This window comes from Mus pahari, chromosome 5 (genome assembly GCF_900095145.1).
Source record: "Mus pahari chromosome 5, PAHARI_EIJ_v1.1, whole genome shotgun sequence".
Taxonomy (NCBI): Eukaryota; Metazoa; Chordata; class Mammalia; order Rodentia; family Muridae; genus Mus; species Mus pahari.
Window position 1 is genome coordinate 26,129,382 of NC_034594.1, and position 14,692 is coordinate 26,144,073.

Sequence of the window (14,692 nt, forward strand, 5' to 3'; positions counted from 1 at the left end):
GGTTAGTTGGTTAGTTGACTGATTGTCAACATAAGCACTTCTGAAGAAAAAGAGGGTTCCCGTGGAGGTGGTGTCAGAGTGATGCTTTGCTTACTTGGCCTGGACAAGGCCCTGTTGTGTCTCTAGCACTGAAAGCAAGCAAGCAAATTCACAGCAACCGAGCTCTGCTTGACACACAACCCCTTCAGGGGTAGGGAGGGTAGGACAGGGCCGTGGTTTTGTTTGGCCACAGTTATTCAGAATCTCTCTTTAGACTATCTAATTCTTATCTGTGTGGTGTTACAGATCACATGGTGTTGGATAGAAGGGGGATAAAGAAGTACTCATTCCCTCTGATAAGGAATTTGCCTCTCTGCAAATTAAATCAGTAGTGTCAACTAGCACACCTTGACTTTTAACAAGTGTGGTATCATTACAGAAGCAAAAGTAACAGCTAATGCAGAGCACTTGCTATGTCCCCCCCACCCTCTCTCTTCCATACTAAATATGTTAATTCACTCAATTCACACAGGAAATCCCACGATGTTTGACTGTTATGCCTACTTTATAGTCTAGGAAATTGGAATTTATAACCCTGGGGGCGGGGAGTGTTTTCAGCTCATCTTTTAAACATAAGAAACTAAACTCTGGGCCAGTAAATGATCTCTCAGTGAAAGAAGCTGGGAGTTATGTTTTACATTTTTTGGCATTTGTTTTCAGTTTATATTTTAAGTACCTGGAGAATTATGAAAGAAAGGTTAACACCTTAAATTTAACTTTTTGAAGTTTTGTTTTTATTTGTTTATGTGTTTGTATTCTTATGAACGTATACCACCTATGTGTTGGTGTAGAAGGAGACAGAAAAGGATGTAGGATCCTCTGGAGCTGAGGTTATAGTTGGATGTGAGCCACAAACATGGTTGTGGGGGTCAAGCTCCTGTCCTCTGGAGAGCAAGAAGTGCTTTTAACCACAGTCATCTCTCCTACGCCTCAAATTTAATGTTTATTCATATTAAAAAGACAAGGCAAGGTGAATCATGCCTATAATCCCAGTGTTGTGGAGCTGAAACAGGAGGATAGCTGTGAGTTTTCAGACGGTCTAAGCTATGTAAGGAACACCAGGCCAGCCTGAGTTAGTGAAATCTCTGCTTAAAGAAAACAAAATAGCCACCACCACAATAACCACAAAGAGAGTCACAGTGATTCTCCTGGGGATATGTGACAGCTTGCTGCTTATACTGTGGAGATAGCTTTAGTTACTTGCAATTTGAATGTTAAGTGCTTACGTATAAAAGGACCTGACTTTTAGGATAATAAGACTACTTCTAAAAAGTCTCAGGCTAGTGATAGAATTTTTCTCAAGTTAAGCACAGAGAACTTACACTTTTTGATCACAGCACAGTTTATACTTCTAAAACCAGTAACGTGGTAGTGTGACCACAGGGCCACACATAACCTGTTTATCTGTCATAATACTTAGCCAATTTTATACTGTACCTGTTCTTTGTAGATGCTAGGCAGACCACAAGTTAGAGACTCATTTCCCCACAGCTGTAACACCTGAGGAGCAACATCCAAGCCTATCACCCAACCTCCATGGCACTCATATACAGGTAAACACACAATCTTGTCTTCCATAAACCTTGAGTCAACCAAATAGGTTGGGAGAGGCTGGAACACAGGACATTTGGGGAGTTAGTTTATCAAGCTGAAAAGAAAAGGGGCACATCTTTCTCAACTGTCAACACACATATCTGCATAAATATAGCTGCATAACTGCCTAATTGTAAAGCCTGAATAATGCCCAAAATAAAAAATAAACTTTTGATTGAAAACCTTACTCACACGCTAGCCGTTTCTGTTACCAGAGCATGTTACCTGCCTGATTTATTTCCTCCTTTATTATCTGCTTTCAGCCTAGAAAAAAAATAACAGAAATGATTTTCGTTACCTCTATGAAGAGTAGAATCTTTAATAACTGTCCCAACAAACATACAAGGAAGAGAGTGACAGCCAGTCTTCTACATGGGGAGTTAGCCATCACCACCTTGGGTTGAAGCTTGTTTAGTAGCAACTGAGCATCCTTAGCACCAGGCAGAGAATGGGGAAGAACAGAAGCCTATAGCCTGTAAAATAGAAGCCAGGAGCTGTTGAGGTATGAACTTTATCATCCACATCACTATTTTTCTGAATTAACAAAGATTTGCAACATAGCATGTACACAGTTAAAATGTAAGGTCCAAAGCACATTCCAGGACCCTGCAGACATGGTCCTGCTCCTCAATGCTCCGGCTGATAACCACAGGACAGATAACTCACAAGCATCTGTAAAGTTGCTAGGGTAATCTAGCAATTACGCACAATACAAACAGTTGATGGGCAGCAAAAAGCACTGTCTCAGGGTTACTGTTGGTGGGTAACATACCCATCCTTTCTGGAAGTTTATGTTTGGTGCTGATGGAAGCTGATGGGACATGATGTAGCCCAAGGCATGAGGGAAGATGATGGTTGAGGAGTATCCAATCCTTACACCTACGAATCTGTCTGAGAGACAAGGAATTAGCAGGTCATCACAGGACAGATCTCATGGAAAAAGGAAACAGCTTTCTCAGGACTTTTGATCTTCGAAGGGAGGAATTGATATTCATGTAGGAGAGAAAAACCAGCCTAGAGAGCATACAGCGACAAGAACCATGTGTCTCAGAAGCAGCTGTCATTTCAGTTTTCAAAAAAGAAGCTTTAAAGTGGAACAGGCAGCATATTCTGTTAACAGCTGAACATGTGAAAGCTTCCAGAAGAATATTTCCGTGTCTTTGCATCAAAATACTTATAATCCCACTCAAATATCCACATGTCCTCGTCGTTTTGGTGTATGGTAAGCATATAGTCTAAGCAAATCTAATTTTAATAAATATAAGGATAATTTTATGACAAAGTGCTACCCTGCAACCAAGGTAAAGCAGAAGAGCCTGCCCCCTTCCTAGAATTAACCACTTGGCCAGTTTCCATTGTTAGGCGACTGACTCCAAGCTTTTCTGAAGATACAAGCTAGACTTACTCATCTTCAGGGACCCAGAACCTATTAATAGTACTTCATATGTGGTCACTACTCAATAGATGGTGATTAATTAGCAAAATGTCCTCTGTAAGAGTGTGAGCATGTGTAGTTATATAAAATAGGAGTAGCTACAGATTAAAATTCAACTTACGTTGGTAACTTGTTCTCTAAGCTTTTATGAGGCAGTTACTGCCATTTGGTCATCCGGGAAAGAAGCTGCCAGCTGGGGTGTTTCATGTATCCACTGTGCATTGAAGTCTTCCTATAAACATGCCAAGTTACTGTTATTAACTGAGGAATGTCATTATGCATTTCTGTCTTTCATCCTTGTGCTTAAAGACACTTCTGACTGCAGCAGATTACTCCTTTACCCTTTCAAAATCTAAAGTAATTTCAAGTACTAAAAATATGTTTCCACTACCATTTTTTAAATTATTTTACTCAATCTAAGATAGCTTCACTGTTATCTACTTATTTGTTTCTTATTGACACCATCTCAATATCACAGGCTGCCTCAAACTCATGTAGCTTAGGATAATATCAAACTTCTGATCTACTTCCTCCCACCTCATGAATTCTGGGACTACAGAATATCACCATGTCTACTTTTATGTGGTGCTGGCAACAGAACCTGAGGCTTCATGCATGCTAACTAGGCAAGCACGTTTCCAATTGAGCTACCCCTCATCTCCAGTCCTAGCCCCCATCCCCCACCTCCCCTCCACCCCATTCCCCCACCTGCCTTCCCTAACCCCTGAGCTAGATTCTAAGTTCTAAGTCTGAAAGCCTTTGTGTGGCTACTTGCCTTAAGAAAAAAAAAATTCACACTAAAGCATTTTAAAGTTAAAAAGAAAAAAAGAAGCAATATAGTAGACCCTCAGGTTCAGTATTAAGTTCAGGACCAATTTGACTTTAACTCTGTTCAGGTAAATCTGAGGAGATCTTTTGGCAGGTACATGTGTGAACTTACACACCCAGAATCAGCAGAAAACAACCAAACTCCATGAAATAAGTTGGGGACATCAAGATCCTTAGAAGTCTTCCCATTTCTGAGAAAAATAACTCTAAAAGACAAACTATTCATAATCTGTTATTTTTAATCAGTTCCTACAAATACATGTTTTGTTATGCTTAAAGACTTTTGAAAATAAGTTCCTACACAAGTGTGGATTCCTTCAATAAATAATAATAGGGTGACTCCTGGGAGTAAGAGATGAGGTGACAGGCACAGGGGGAGGGATTAAGTGTAAATAACCCTCAATCCACTAATTACTGTTCCCAGTCTTCAGCTCTCATCTTCAGATAGAGGCAAGGAAACATAAGAACTCACTTCGCAGGGTCACTGCCTTAGCCAGGGGTTCTATTTCTGCACAAACATCATGACCAAGAAGCAAGTTGGGGAGGAAAGGGTTTATTTGGCTTACATTTACATACTGCTGTTGATCACCAAAGATGCAGGACTGGAAATCAAGCAGGTCAGAAAGCAGGAGCTGATGCAGAAGCCATGGAGGGATGGTCTTTACTGGCTTGCTTCCCCTGGCTTGTTCAGCCTGCTCTCTTATAGAACCAAGACTACCAGCCCAGAGATGGTCCCACCCACAAGGGGCCTCTCCCCCTTGATCACTAATTGAGGAAATGCCCCACAGCTGTATCTCATGGGGGCATTTCCCCAACTAAAGCTCCTTTCTCTGTGATAACTCCAGCTGTGTCAAGTTGACACAAAGCTAGCCAGTATAGTCACCTACAGTTAAAGGTGGCTCAAGACATACAAGATGTCTATTGGCAGAATTGAGGAGCTTTGCTTGGTACCCACATGACCCAGCTCCCCACTTTTTTGACCTGAATGCTGTGATGATCATTTTTTGCCATCTAATGGGAAAGAACAAGCGGATGACAATGACTCTGAACTCTGAACAATGTCATCAACTTTCAATTCTCACTGACTCCTGTCTCTCATGTCAGGTACAAGACCCTTCTAAGCCAAGTCAGAATTGTATTGCCCTCCAATCAAAAGTGCTTTAAACTGTTGAAGTATAATTAAAAGCAGGATGGAGGTGCAGTCTGGTTGACAGAATGCTTGCCTAGCATGAATACAACATGTAAATCAGGCATGTTTGCTCATACTGTACTCCCAGTACTCAGGAGGTAGATGCAGGGGAAGCTGGAGGATCATTTGGGTTATGGCTGTCTTCTGATGTTTAGTATGTTCAGGGCCAGCCTAGGCTACATGAGCACTTGCATCTAAAATAAATTAATAAAAACTTAGTGTATAATGTGTTTTTTCTGTCTTAGTCTTTATCTTATCATTTTTTTAATAATTTGTTTTCAAATTTTTAATGTGTATGGATATTTCGTCTGCATGTCTGTCTGTCTTTCTATTCAGCATGTGTATGCTTGCTGCCATGGAGGTCAGAAGATGGTGGTGGATTCCCCAGGGTCAGAGTTACTGACAGTTGTGAGCCACCATGTGGGTGCTAAGAATCAAACTTGGGTTCTCTACAAGAGCAGCCTACTAACTGCCAACCCCCCTCTCAAGCCTCATCTCCACCTGACTTTCTGAGGGAGGCTCTCTCACTGAACCCAGAGCTCATTGATTTGCTGCAACTATTAGCCAACAAGTACTTGGCATCCTATATTTGCCCCAGGAAATGCAGGCCTGTGCCTTCAGATCCAGATTTTTAAGTGGATATGGGAATCAGAGCCTGGGCCCTCATGCTTTCACAGAAAGAACTTTACTAATTAAAACATTCATACCCTCTAAAAGTATTTTCTTTCTTTCTTTCTTTCTTTCTTTCTTTCTTTCTTTCTTTCTTTCTTTCTTTCTTTCTTTCTTTCTTTCTTTCTTTCTTTCTTTCTTTCTTTCTTTCTTTCTTATTAGATTTTTCTTTATTTACATTTCAAATGTTATCCCCTTTCCTAGTTTCCCCTCTCAAAACCCCCTATCACATCCCCCCTCTCCCTGCTCACCAACCCACCCACTTCCTGGCCCTGGCATTCCCCTACACTGGGCCGTAGAGCCTTCACAGGACCAAGGGCCTCTCCTCCCATTGATGATTGACTAGGCCATCCTCTGCTACATATGCAGCTGGAGCCATGAGTCCCACCGCATGTATTCTTTGGTTGGTGGTTTAGTCCTTGGGAGCTCTGGGGCAATGGGTTAGTTCATATTGTTGTTCCTTCTATGTGGCTGCAAAGCCCTTTAGCTCCTTAGGTCCTTTCTCTAGCTCCTTCATTGGGGACCCTGTGCTCAGTCCAATGGTAGGCTGTGAGGATCCACTTCTGTATTTGTCAGGCACTGGTGGAGCCTCTCTGGAAACAGCTATATCAGGCTCCTGTCAGCAAGCACTTGTTGGCATCCACAATAGTGTCTGGGTTTGGTGATTGTATATGGGATGGATCCCCAGATGGGGCAGACTCTGGATGGTCATTCCTTCAAGTCTTTGCTCCACACATTGTCTCTGTAACTCCTTCCATGGGTATTTTGTTCCCCCTACTAAGAAAGATTGAGCTATCCACACTTTGGTCTTCCTTCTTCATGAGTTTCATGTGGTTTGTGAATTGTATCTTGGATATTTCAAGCTTATGGGCTAATATCCACTTACCAGTGAGTGCATATCATGTGTGTCCTTTTGTGATTGGGTTACCTCACTCAGGATGATACTTATGGTCACTTGATCTTTGACAAAGGAGTTAAAACTACTCGGGGGGGGAAAAAAGACAGCATTTTCAACAAATGGTGCTAGCTCAACTGGCAGTTAGCATGCAGAAGAAAGCAAATTGATCCATTTTTATCTCCTTGTACAAAGCTCAAGCCAAAGTGGATCAAGGACCTCCACATAAAACAAGATACACTGAGACTAATAGAAAGGAAAGTGGGGAAGAGTCTTGAATACATGGGCATAGGAGAAAAGTTTCTGAACAGAATACCAATAGCTTATGCTCTAAGATCAAGAATTGATAAATGGGATCTCATAAAATTGCAAAATTTCTGTAAGGCAAAGGATACTGTCAATAGGACAAAATGGCAATGAACAGATTCAGAAAAGATCTTTACCAATCCTATATCTGATAGAGGGTTAATATCTAATATATGTAAAGAACTCAAGAAATTAGACTTCAGAGAACCAAATAACCCTGTTTAAAAAAACGGGGTACAGAGCTAAACAAAGAATTCTCAACTGAGGAATACTGAATGGCTGAGAAGCACCTAAAGAAATGTTCAACATCCTTAGTCATTAGAGAAATGCAAATCAAAACAACCCTGAGATTCCACTTCACACCAGTCAGAATGGCTAAGATCAAAAACTCAGGTGACAGCAGATGCTGGTGAGGTTGTAGAGAAAGAGGAACACTCCTCCATTGCTAGTTGGATTGCAAGCTGGTACAATAACTCTGGAAATCAGTTTGGCAGTTCCTCAGAAAAATTGGACATAGTACTACCGGAGGACCCAGCAATACCACTCCTGGCCATATAACCAGAAGATGCTCCAACATGTAATAAGGACACAAGCTCCACTATGTTCATAGCAGCCTTATTTATGATACCCAGAAATTGGAAAGGTCCCAGATGTTCCTCAACAGAGTAATGGATACAGAAAATATGGTACATTTACACAATGGAGTACTACTCAGCTATTAAAAACAATCAATTTATTAAATTCTTAGGCAAATGGATGGATCCTAAAAGTATTTTAAAAACACACAAATAACAAATGAAATTTGAAGACAGAAAATACAGAAATAGGCAAATTAGGAAATATCTCAGGAAAAGCAAGCATTTGCAATGGGTTTCAGTAGCAAGATGAATGTGAAGTAAAGATTTCCATGAAGAAAATGTAAAATGCCCACAAAGTCATTTTGCTGGAAGGATTTTTGAAGACTGATTTCTTTTGTATTTAATGCTAACAAATAATATAATATCCACCACAACTAATATTTAGCTTGTTACTATAAGGCAAGCATACATATAATAAAGATTTTGCAAGTTTCAACTTGATATAAAATTATATTTTAAATGTTGCTTGAGTAACATACTCATTAAAGTTCATATTGTATACCATTCTTCATTGTTTTTAACATTGAAAACAAAAACACCTTAGGCCTCATTTAATCCTGACAAATTATTATTTATTAAAAATACCTAATTATTCACCATGGTCTTCTCAATCATTATTATTATCTGCATATACATAAAGATAAATATAATAATTAGCTATGTGATTCTGCATAGATATGCTATCAAAATTATAGGATTGAGGCTTAAGGTCACAAAAGCAAGCAGAACCCTGATCCCAGCATTTGATGACAAAGCTGTTGATTCAGACAAAGAGGAACCTCAGCAGCAACAGTATTTTACTATTTTATTGTGAAGTTACATACTAAGCTATACTATACAAGAAAACCAAGCTGACATATTATGATCTCAAATATAATTATGAATTTTAAATATTTAACCTTTGGTCAATTTGATATAGATGGTTAATGCTCTGAATTTAATATTAATGCTAAAACATGGTTTGATAGATATTAATTAATATGTCAATATGGATTCTCGGTCTTGAGTAAAGCTATAACATATGTAAACATATGCACTCATTCAAGTGTGCTCATGTGCTTTCCTCCTTGCACACATCACATACATAATAAAGGTAAGAAAGAAAACTCACTTGTATTACTTTTCAAATATCTTAAAGCATCTGAGAGTTATCTGTATTAAATTCTGTCCATCACATTTTGGATCTTTTCAGGAATCAATGAACAGTGGTAGGCTCTGTCCCATAATGCAGTTCTCAACCTATCCCACTCTCAAACGAATTACTACCACATATACATGCCATTTTAAACAAAACCAAGGAACTATAGCTTATTTCTTTCAAATATACTTTGCAAATAAAAGCTAATGTCTCATATTCCATGATGAACTGTGCAGGCATTCGATAATACAGTAGTTATTATGTAGGAGGCAATTCTGTCTGCCCCGGGTTGACAAGTATAGGCAGAGCCAGTAAGAAATAGATTCAAAATGATATGTGTGCTTTAATGCAGGCACACCTCTCCCTCTTCCTCCAACTCCTCCCTCTATTGTTTCTCAACCTCATCTCCCTCCCTGCTTTCTTCCTTCCTCCTTTCCCCTCCTGTACCTTCCCTCCTTCTCCCTCCACCTCTCTCTGCTATCTGACCTTAAATTGTCCATAAAGTAAAACCAATTACACAATAAATGAAGAAAATCTTACTATATTAATACATTTGAAATTTGTATGAATGTTTTACTTTTAAAAGTTTTCCTAGTCAATTGCAATCATTAGTTTTCTGCTCAGTTTCTCTCAACTCAGAAACAGGCCAAGGATGTTTCACATGCCCTCATCTCTCAGTCCCCACAACTGCACAAGTTATTTCCCAGTACTGAGAAAAAAATATTACACATACACCTTTAAAAGAATTAGTTCTTAAAAAAAGAAGTTCCCTCAAGTCTCCGTGGGCTCACACTTCTGTTTCCAATGCTCTGCTTTCCAAGGCCTCTGCTTTTTGACAGCTAACTGGCAGTCTCAGAGTTTGGTTGGCAGTTTTATTTTGTTTTTGCTTTAACTAATTTAAAACATAGTTTTAAAGCAACTCAATAGAAATAAAAAAATCAAAGTAACTTCTTAAGGATCAATTGAATCATGAACACAGGTAAATGCACTCTAAAGTGCCTAGATTAAGAATTAAGTTTGTTCACAAATATAAATATTCAGAAAGTGTAACTCCATATATATTGCCTATACAAGGCAAAAATGTGTGTATATTATTACCAATGTACCCCCATCAAAGAGGTAGCATGAGACACGTCAAAAAAAAAAAACTTGAAAATATGGTGTTTTGTTTTGTTTTGCTTTTTTTTTAAAAAAAACATTGAATACATGGGACTATGAAGAATAATATTTATGCTACTGAACAATGTGCAACAGGAGTGGCTCTTGAGACCACATCATAGTTGTTGTTTGGGTCTTCAAGCTTGTTCAGACATCTATCATCACTTAAAGTTTGAAGAGAGAAGTGAAGCTGAGGTCATATCAGGCTGCTGTGGCTTCCGAAGACAGAATGCTGGGTGGACTGAGCTGCCTTCAACTTGTTCTCTGCTTCCTTGACCTTTGCATCTACATTTAGTGCCACTCCTACCTAATCCTCCTTGTTAAATCAGTGGACACACCCACTCAGCAAAATCTGTTCCAGGAAATGACAAAATGGACCACCTTTTAAGTATAAATATGCAACCATGCTTCTTCTGTTGTTATTCTGAGTTGTTTAAATTTTAGGGAGACAATAAATAAGGAAACAATAATACAGTCAATTTTAAAATTACAGGACCCTTTTTTAAAAAGGGAAGGGGAAGATCTGTGCCTGGAGCTGACCCTGTGACACAGCTTTCCACACACAGATCCCACGGAGAGAGAACAGGTCTCCCAGGAGTGCTGATACAACTGAGAGCACAGGTAAGACCACCACTTCTGCTCAAATACCTGGCCCAAGAGGGACCCACCTGGAACCCTCAGGACAAAGGAACCGAGGAGCAGCATGGGACAGGATTTTCCATCTGCACCCCTAGAGGTGACACTGTGCCCTTCATACACAAATTCCTTCTGGAGAGAACTGGTCTCCCAGGAGTACTGACCCACAGGCTTACAGAAAGGACAAACCACAGTCAGATACAGCAAGACCAGCTAACACCAGAGATAACCAGATGGAGAGTCAAGGGCAAGAACATAAGCAACAGAAACCAAGGCTACTTGGTATCATCAGAACCCAGTTCTCCCAACCACAGTAAGCCCTGGATACCCCAAAACACAAGAAAAGCAAGACTAATTTAAAATCACATTTTCATGATGGTGAAATAGGATGTTAAGAAGGACATAAAGAACTCCCTTAATAAAATGCAGGAGAACATAGGTAAGCAGGTAGAAGCCCATAAAGAGGAAACACAAAAATCCCATAAGGAATTAGAGAAAAACACAACCAAACAGGTAAAGGAATTGAGAAAAAATCCAGGTTCTAAAAACGGAAATAGAAACCATTTAAAGAAGTAATAAAGAAAAAACAAAGTGGGACAACCCTGGAGATAGAAAATCTTGGAAAGAGATCAGGAAGATCAGTAGTCATTGAAGCAAGCATCAGCAACAGACTACAAGAGATATAAGAGAGTACCCCAAGTGCAGAAGATACCAGAGAAAACATTGACAGAACAGTCAAAGAAAATGCAAAATGCAAAAAGCTCCTAACCCAAAATATCCAGGAAATCCAGGACAAAATGAAAAGACCAAACCTAGTATAATAGTAAGTATGGAAGAGAGCAAAGATTCCCAACTTAAAGGGCCAGTAAATATCTTCAACAAAATTATGAAAGAAAACTTCCCTAACCTAAAGAAAGAGATGCCCATGAACATATAAGAAACCTACAGAACTCCAAATAGATTGGACCAGAAAAGAAATTCCTCCTGTCACATAGTAATCAAAACACCAAATGCACAGAACAAAGAAAGAGTATTAAAAGCCGTAAGGGGAAAAGGTCAAGTAACCTATAAAGGCAGACCTATCAGAATTACACCAGACTTCTCACCAGAAACTATGAAAGCTAGAAGATCCTGGACAGATGTCATACAGACCCTAAGAGAAAACAAATGCCAGCCCAGACTACAATACCCAGCAAAACTCTCAATTACCATAGTAAACATGATATCCCATGACAAAAACAAATTGACACAATATCTTTCCATAAATCCAGCCCTACAAAGGATATTAGATGGTAAACTCCAACACAAGGAGGGAAACTACACCCTAGAGAAAGCAAGAAAGTAATCTTTTTTCAACAAACCCTAAAGAAGATACAAGATAAAAATAACATTAAAATTAACAGGAAGCAACAATCATTATTCCTTAATATCTCTTAACATCAATGGACTCAACTTCCAAATAAAAAGACATAGACTAACAGACAGGATACATTAACAGGACCTAGCATTTTGCTGCATACAGGAAACACACCTCAGTGTCAAAGACAAACACTACCTCAGAGTAAAAGGCTGGAAAACAATTTTCCAAGCAAATGGTCCGAAGAAATAATCTGGAGTAGCCATTCTAGTATCAAATTAAATCGACTTCCAACCTAAAGTTATCAAAAAAGACAAGGAGGGGCACTTCATACTCATCAAAGGTAAAAATCTTCCAAGACAAACTCTCAGTTCTGAATATCTACACTCCAAATGCAAAGGCAGCCACATTCATTGAGGAAACTTTAGTAAAGCTCAAAGCACACATTGCACCTCACACAATAATAGTGGAAAACTTCAACACCCCACTCTCATCATTGGACAGATCCTGGGAACAGAAACTAAACAGATACACATACTAACAGAAGTTATGAAACAAATGGATTTAATAGTTATCTACAGAACATCTTATCCTAAAACAAAAGGATATACCTTCTTCTCAGTACCTCATGGTACCTTCTCCAAAACTGACCATATAATTGGTCACAAAACAGGCCTCAATAGATACAAGAAGACTGAAATAATCCCTTGCATCCTATAAGATCACCATGGACTAAGGCTGGTCTTCAAAAACAACAGAAACAATAGAATGCCCACATACACATGGAAACTTGGTCAAGGAAGAAATAAAGAAATTAAAAAGACTTTTTAGAATTTAATGAAAACTAAGGCACAACATACCCCTAATTATGGGTCACAATGAAAGCAGTGCTAAGAGGAAAGCTCATAACTCTGAGTACCTCCAAAATGAAACTAGAGAGAGCATATGCACACCTGATAGCTCTAGAACAAAAAGAAGCAAATATACCCAAAAGGAGTAGACCTCATGAAATAAACCAACTCAGGGCTGAAATCAACCAAATAGAAACAAAAAGAACTATACAAACAATCAACAAAACCAGGAGCTAGTTCTTTGAGAAAATCAACAAGACAGATTAAACCCTTAGCCAGACTAACCAGAGGACACAGATGTAACAACAGGAACCTAAGAAATGAAAAAAAAAATCATCAGATCATACTACAAAAGTCTATACTCAACAAATCTAGAAAATCTTGATGAAATGGAAAATTTTCTAGACACATACCAGGTACCAAAGTTAAATCAGGATCAGATAAAATATTTAAACAGCCCCATACCCCCTAAAGAAATAGAATAAGTCATTAAAAGACTCCCAACTTTAAAAAAATGCTCAAATGGATTTAATGCAGAATTCTATCAGGCCTTTGAAGAAGATCGAATACCCATACTCTTCAAACTATTCCACAAAATAGAAACAGAAGGAACACTACCCAATTTGTTTTACGAAGCCACAGTTATGTGATACCAAAACCACAGAAAGATCCAGCAAAGAAAGAGAACTTCACACCAGTTTCCCTTATGAATATTAATGTAAAACTCAATAAAATACTCATAAACTGAATCCAAGAACAAATCAAAATGATCGTTCGTCATGATCAAGTAGGTTTCATCCCAGGGATGCAGGGATGGTTCAATATATGGAAATCCAACAATGTAATCCACTACATAAACAAACTCAAAGAGAAAAAACCACATGATCATCTCATTAGATGCCCAGAAAGCAGTTGACAAAGTTCAACATCCCTTTTGTGTTAAAAGTTTTGGAAAGATCAGGAATTCAAGGCCCATACCTAAACATAAAAGCAATATACAGCAAACCAGTAGCCAACATCAAACTAAATGGAGAGAAACTTGAAGCAACCCCACTAAAATCAGGGACTAGAAAAGGCTGCCCACTCTCTCCCTATCCAATATAGTACTTGAAGTTCTAGCCAGAGCAATTAGGCAACAAAAGGAGGTCAAAAGAATACAAATTGGAAAGGAAGAAGTCAAACTATCACTATTTGCAGATGATATGATAGTATACTTATTTGACTCTCAAAATTCCACTGGGAAACTCATACAGCTGATAAACAACTTTAGAAAAGTGGCTGGATATGCAGTTAAGTCAAATAAATCAGTAGCATTTCTATACTCAAAGGGTGAGAGTACAGGCTGAGAAAGACATTAGGGAAATGACACCCTTCACAATAGTCACAAATAATATAAAATATCTTGGTGTGACTCTAACCAAACAAGTGAAAGACGTGTATGACAAGAACTTCAAGTCTCTAAAGAAAGAAATCAAAGAAGACTTCAGAAAAGATGCTCCTGAAAATCCCATGCTCCTGGATTGGCAGGATTAATGTAGTAAAAATGACCACCTTGCCTAAAGAAATCTATGGATTCAATACAACCCCCATCAAAATCTCAACTCAATTCTTCAGAGTTACAAGGAGCAATCCTCAAATTCATTTGGAATAACAAAAAAAACCCAGGATAGTGAAAACTACTCTCAACAATAAAAGAACATACAGGGGAATAACCATCCCTGACCTTAAGCTGTTTTACAGAGCAATAGTGATTTAAAAAAAAAACAAAAAACAAACCTGCATGGTATTGATACAGAGACAGACAGGTAGATCAATGGAACAGAACTGAATATCCAGAAATGAACCTGTACACCTATGGTCACTTGATCTTTGAAAAAGAAGCTAAAAACATCCAGTGGAAAAAACAGCACTTTTTTCTTTTTTTTCTTTTTTCTTTTCTTTTTTTCTTTTCTTTTCTTCC